The sequence below is a fragment of the Crocodylus porosus genome, unplaced genomic scaffold (genome assembly GCF_001723895.1).
Source record: "Crocodylus porosus isolate Cpor-Errol unplaced genomic scaffold, CroPor_comp1, whole genome shotgun sequence".
NCBI classification, from domain to species: domain Eukaryota; kingdom Metazoa; phylum Chordata; order Crocodylia; family Crocodylidae; genus Crocodylus; species Crocodylus porosus.
In genome coordinates this window covers 36352469-36359493 of record NW_017728886.1, presented here as the reverse complement: position 1 = coordinate 36359493, position 7025 = coordinate 36352469, and the positions used below count along the sequence as shown (strand labels likewise).

Sequence of the window (7025 nt, the reverse complement as noted above, 5' to 3'; positions counted from 1 at the left end):
TGCAGTGGCAACCCGCTATCACCCCTCACACAGATCCAGGGGACACATGCCCCACATGACTCCCCCAGGGGTGTGCACAGCAGTGGAATCTGCCCCCACCCCCCCACACCCTCTGGATGAGTGGCTCACAGCTCTGTCCCACACCCCACACTGGCTGGGCAGTGCGTACCACACTCCCAGCCCCAATCCCTCCAGCCTCAATCTGTCTCCCCCCACACACACACACCCCGCTTCCCTACAACAGACTTAGCAGCTGGATGCTGCTCTGCAAGCTGCATTTATCAGCCACATCAGCCAAAAAAACCCAATTGCTGATAATGTCAATTTCCTTTTATTGATGCCAATACAATATGAACCAATGTATCAGTGCACCTCTAACAGCCACCTATAAATTATTAATACACAGTTATTCTCAACCAAGGTGCTTTGGCACCTTAGGGTGCTGTGAGATCCTTTTATAGATGATGCAAAATATTAGCACTATTAGGCATGCAAATACTGACATGAGAGTCACAAAATAAACCCAGAAATTTCAAATAAGAATCCACAGTGTCAGAAACATTTTGACCTGGTGTAGTCTTTTAGTTCTCTGCAACAGAAAATTGCTGTATAGTTTTTCCATAGTCAAAAAGCAATTACAAGTTTAGACTTGAAAGTCTCTGGGTTAGGGGTAGAGGGGAGAACAACAAGGGTGATGTCATGGTGGGGGTCTGCTATAGACCACCAGACCAGGAGGACAAGATGGATGAGGCTTTCTTCAAACAGCTCAGGGAAATTCCCTGATCACAGGCCCTAATTCTCATGGGAGACTTCAGTCACCCTGACATCTGCTGGGAGGGCAATACAGCAGCACACAGGCAATCCAGGAAATTTCTGGAGCGTGTTGAGGACAACTCCCTGGTGCAAGTGCTGGAAAAGCGAATTAGGGGCTTCTTGACCTGCTGCTCACAAACAGGGAAGAATTGGTGGGGAATGTAGTAGTGAATGGCAACTGAGGCAGCAGTGACCACGAGATGACTGAGTTCAAGATCCTGAGGAAAGGAAGGATGGAGAGCAGCAGGGTATGGACCCAGAACTTCAGAAAAGATGACTTTGACTCAGGGAACTCATCAGCAGAATCACCTGAGAAGCCGGTCTGAGGGGAGAAGAGTCCAGGAGAGTTGGCTATACTTTAAAGAAACCTTTCTGTAGGAACGAACGAGTGCGATGTGCAGGAAAACTAGCAAGTACAGCAGAAGACCAACTTAGCTTAGCAGGGAATGCTTCAGTAAACTAAAACACATAAAGGAAGCTGATAAGCAGAAACTTGGACAAACAACTAGGGAGAAGTATAACAGCACTGCTTGGGCATGCAGGGATGAAATCAGGAACACAAAAGTGCAATTGGAATTGCAGCTAGCAAGGGATATAAAGGGTAACGAGAAGGGTTTCTGCAAGTATGTCAGCAACAGGAGGAAAGTCAGAGAGGGTGGATCCCTTACTGAATGGGGGAGGCAATCTAGTGACAGAGGATGCGGAAAAGCCTGAAGTACTCAATGCCTTTCTCACCTCAGTCTTCACAGGCAAGGTCAGCTTCCAAACTACTGCACCAGGCAGCACAGTTTGGGGAGAAGGTGAGCAGCCCTCAGTGGTGACAGAACAGGTTAGGGACTATTTAGAGAAGCTGGATGTGTACAAGTCTATGGGGTAGGACACAATGCACCCAAAGGTGCTGAGGGAGTTGGCTGTTGTCACTGTAGAGCTGCTGGCCATCATCTTTGAACACTCATGGCAATTGGGAGAGGTCCTGGATGATTGGAAAACACCAAATATAGTGCCCATCTTTAAGAAAGGGAAGAAGCAGCAGTGAGGGAACTACAGACCAGTCAGCCTCACCTCAGTTCCTCAAAAAATCACGGAGCAGATCCTCAAGGAATTCATTTTTAAACGCTTGGGAGTAGGAACAGCCAGCATGGATTCACCAAGGGCAAGTCAGACTGCATGAGTGCCTTCTATGATGGGATCCATGATCCTTCTATGATCCACAGACTAGCTCTGTAGATGTGGGAAGAGCAATGGGGGCTGGACGATGATCCTCCGGGGTCTCTTCCAGCTCAAGTGTCTATGAATCTATGAAATGGATGTGATATACAGTACTTTGACTTTAGCAAAGCTTTTGACAGTCTCCCACAACATTCTACCAAGCAAGCTAAGGAAGTACAGGTTGGATGAATGGAGTGTAAGGGGGACAAAAAACTGTTTACAGCATATCTGTGAGGAAGAAACATCTTTAGCAGAATAATAAAACCCTTCCTGTTAGGGTTTCCCCAGAGTTAATTTATACTTTGTGACATGGAAAGAGATTTTCTGTTTGTAGTGGTATGCCTGGGTGAAGTGGAACTGAAGCATCTTATAAGTGCTGCTTAAACATACAGTTTTAAATCTGGTGGTGGTTTAAAAGCATCTTTCTTTCACTTAGAACTACTATAGCTTCACCCCAACTTTGGGAAAAATACTTTTATAGTAGTATCCCATTTTATCCAAAACATTTATAACACATCATGGTAGAGAAACAACACAGTAATGTCATTACCATCAACATCCTTTTGCTGAACAAGGCAGGGAAGCCATAGGAAAAACAGCCCTTGGGGACTGTGCATCCTTTGCAGAATGTAGAGCAGCACTGTCTTTCTTAGTATGGTAATGTTTGTTCCAGAATGGGGTAATTCTCCTGGTCAAAAGGACCATGGTAGGCAGAGTGCCATGGCACCATCTTCCTGATAGCACTGGTTCTCAACCTCATGAGATTGAAGACACCTCTTAGAAAATCAGTCATAGAAAATTAGGGTTGGAAGAGACTTCAAGAGGTAATCTAATCCAGCCCCCCAATCAAAGCAAGGCCATCCCAACCTAGATTGTCCCAGCCTAGGCTTTGTCTAACTGGGTCTTAAAAAACTCCAAGAATGGAGAGTCTACAACCTCTCTGGGTAACCTGTTATTAAATCCCCATTCAATCTTCTCTTCTCCAGACTAAATTAGCCCACTTCCCTCATCCTCTCCTCCTAAGTCATGTACCCCAGCCCTCTAACCATTTTTGTTGTCCTCCACTGGACTCTTCCCAATTTGTCCACATCCTTAGCCAGTTGGTTCCCAGTCTGTACTGGTGCACAGCACTGTTCTATCCTAAGTGCAAGACTTTGCAGTTCTCCTTATTGAACCTCATGATATTTTTTTTTGGTCTAATCCTCCAACTTTTCAAGGTCTCTTTGAATACTAGCCCTACTCTCCAGTATATTTACTACACACCCCCAGCTTGGTGTTAATTGCAAACTTGCTGAGGGTGCACTTCATCCCATCTTCCAGGTAAATCATGAACATACTGAACAAAATCCATGCAACAGATTCATTACCAGAGCTACAAGTTCATTCATGTTAAAATTTAATTCAGAGGGAGAGGGAAAGGGAGAGAGAGAGAGAGGGAGTGTGTGTGTGTGTGTGTGTGTGTGTGTGTGTGTGTGTGTGTGTGTGTAAAAGGAAATTTCATGATTGGCCAAGCTGCAACACCAGACAGAAAGAAAACTGGAGGTACTTCACGGGTGAGCTATATAACAATAATTCCATAACAGGGCAAGAAAAATATTGCCATTTCCCCCCAGTGCTTCAGGAAGACCTTATGGACTTCAGCCTTCTCACATGCCATGAAGGGTAAAGAAAGTAATTCCTCTTCTTCCTCCCTCCCCCATCAAAGAATCTCTGAGCTGACACTAGTCAGCTAATACCACGTGCTAAATAAGCAGCTAACCTTTAGTCAGCTACTCTGCTTTTTCTTTAAACTGGTACATACCAGTAGCTCAGAATTGTTTATCAAGCCATAAAGCTGTAAAAGAAGATTTAAAAGCACTCTGTAATTTCTAACTACTCTGAAGAAGACAGAAAATAATGGAAAGCACATGGTAATTTTGCATTCTCCTGGTGTATTATAAAAACTAAAAACATTGCCAATTTTGTTGTAATGAACTCATAAAATGTCAAGCCTTTTTATAGGCACTGGAATTGATTTTCAAGTTTCTTTTTTTCAGTGAAGTTAAAGAAGGAAGAGAACTACTATGTTGCCTGATCTATCTACTCCCCTAACAATGCAGTATTGTCCTCCACAGTATATTCTCTAACACTTTATCCAGCCCAGTTCTGAAAATGGCCCCTTACTGATTTAACAAAACCCTTATAATGTATAATGTCAATATCAGATCGGTACCAATATAAAGAAAATGGTCTATAGCAGATATAGGCCCAATGGGGCCGATAATTTGGCCGATAACTGCCCGTGCTACAGCAAAATTTGGGGTGGATGCAGCCTACTCCCAGTGCTACAAGAATCTGCTCCAAGCCCAGCCCCAGTAAGGAAAGTCCTGCACAGCGCCAGCTCCGGCTCCACCCCACAGCTACAGCCTGTCCTGAGCCATGCAGATCCAGTGGTACACGGCCCTCGTACCCTCCCAGGGTGCAAGCAGAGGCGGGAGTTGCCCCCACTCCACAAGCTGCGGCTCTGTCCCACGCCACACCCCCAGCCCTGGTTGGGCAGCACCCGCCACCCCCCCCAGCCCTGGTTAGGCAGCACCCATACCCCTTCCCTTCCCCACCCCCTTTCACCACAACAGACTTACCACATGATGGCAGCTGTATTGGATATTGGATCGGTATCAGCCGATATGCGTCCTTAAATATCAGCTATTGATATTGGCCCCCCAAATCTCTATCAGTGCACCCCTTAAAAAATCCCTTCCAGTACCCTAGAATCCATATGAAATCTCTCTGTACTCTTTTTCTCTCTGCTTCAAGCAGCAAGCAAACCATGAGGATTCAAGCAATCAGTAGAAAAAGTAACACACTGAAGTCATCTTGTTAAATTACTGTCTCTCAATTTAAAGTGTTCTGATTCTACATTTTTTATGAAATGTGACCAGTTGGGACAGTAACCTCTCAGCATGAGCACAAAGCAAAACATCCATTACTCACCTCAATTGTCTTTGCCCACAAAGGTGTACTTGGAAAATTGTGTTTGTAGACTTCGTTGGCAGTAGTGTTCACATCAACAGCAGCAACAACTTCTGCGGGTATGCAACTTTCTAGAATTAAAAGACAGAAATCTGCACAACTACCAGACTCCAGTAATCTTCACATTTGCTTATTCTAGTGATAGCCTCCTTAAAATAACATGCTACAAGGGGTCCAGATTGATCTTATGAATTATTGCTAATCATTAAATTCACAATTTCAGAGCATGAAACAAATTACAATGTCCTAACAGCAATACCTAGTGCATTTAAAAATAAATTCTAAAGTAATTATACTTGGTGTTTTTTTCAAGCCTCTTCTGTCCAGAACTAAGAAGAAAGACAAATCACGTATGTGAAAAGCTGCAATATGAAACATACAGGTATTTTCATTCAGAAAATACCAGAAAAGTCTTATTTATTTATTTAATTTCACCAACAGCAAAAACAGTCTAAGCTTTATGGGAAAAATGTACAGGTGAATTCAGTGACCTCCTATTAAAGGCCCAGTATATAACACCTTCTCTAGTCTCCTTGACATTCTGAACAATCACTGTAACTACAAAGTATTTTGCACAGGTACGTTCACAGCAGAGCAAGCACCTGAAACTGCAGATCAGGTATGTTAACACTGACATCTAGTGTGAAAAGCATGTCAGCCTAACAGATTAACTACCTGCATTTAAAATCTGATACCTTGTCTTCCTGTTATACAAGCACAGCATCTAAGTGATAAAGGCACATTTCAAACACAGGTAAAGGGATACCTCTTTCATTTATTGTTTCTATTTGTTACATATAGACTGGTAATTCCCAGAAGTTTTCTCTGTGTTCTCAGCACCCTGGTAAAAATATAAATTAACTATCTCAAATAGTTATCCCATTAAGCAAATAAAAAGGGAAAATAATACTGGCAAAACTGACATGGTCAGATGTCCCTTTCAGCAGCACTGCCTCATTTCCTCAAAAAATAATCAGGGACTTCACTCAACCACCCTAAATGCTGGTCCATGATTCAACTGAAAAAAAAGGTTAATGTCCATGATTTGTTGGGTCCCCTACTGTTTTCTAGGAAAGTAACTGAGACACCCTTTCAACCCAAACCATGAAGGCTATTCTGCAAGGAAAAGGAATAGAAACTTTACCTTAATGCTCCCTATTCATCACCCATTCTCTTAACCCCATGATGATGGGATTTTCTCAAGTTACACGAGATAAGCCTTTCTAAACTGCAATTGCCACAAACAAAATTATTAATAAACCTTCATGGTGTGCTCAAGTTCTAAGATGCAGAAGCAAGCGATGTTATAGAAAAATACTGCCCTTCTAAATCTTGCTTTTCTTAAATTGGCTATTTAAAGAGAAGTTGGAAAAACAACACACAGTAAAACAGTCCTGAAAACACAATGTAGGCAAAATTGTGTTGTTTCCTTTAGTACAAAACTGTATGTTATGGCAGCATCATTTTCACTGGAGAACGATGTATGGCAGGGTTTCTCAAACTGTGTCATGCATATTGTATGCAAGACATCTCTGGGGGTATGCAGAAGAAATTGTATAATGGTGGATTTAATTTTCATTACAATAATAATTGGCATGTAAGGGGTTAAAATATAAAACATATGCATAATATGCACATAAAATATATGCTGGTAAGGTACGCAGGAGGCAGGTAAATCTAGAAAGGGGTATACAATAAGAAAAAGTTTGGGAACCTCTGATGTGGGATACTGTCCCATGAAAAAATATATATATTATCGTAATCACTGAACATGTATCTTCCAATCAGGCTTTTCTCTGTCATTGGAGAAACATACAGCATGTTAATATTAAACAAAATTTAATTCTGTTATCTTCAGTTTTTGTCCAAAAGTAGTTCAACATGGTTTTAAGCACCTTGCAACCAGGCAGTAACTTATTTAGTATAACACAGGTATACAAATACATAAAAGAAGACATAAATGTTTCAGTGCATAAACCCCAGGTAAACTA

At 42.2% G+C, this 7025-nt stretch overlaps 1 protein-coding gene across 1 annotated transcript in view; it reads right to left on the bottom strand.

Annotated features, from left to right (window-relative positions):
- TRDMT1 (tRNA aspartic acid methyltransferase 1) overlaps window positions 1–5131 on the bottom strand; it is a 32196-nt gene extending 27065 nt beyond the window's left edge. The window contains exon 1 of the mRNA XM_019532502.1: window positions 4996–5131. The gene's annotated coding sequence lies outside the window, so the exon portion shown is untranslated. The remainder of the gene's footprint in view (window positions 1–4995) is intronic.
- Window positions 5132–7025: the final 1894 nt, after the last annotated feature.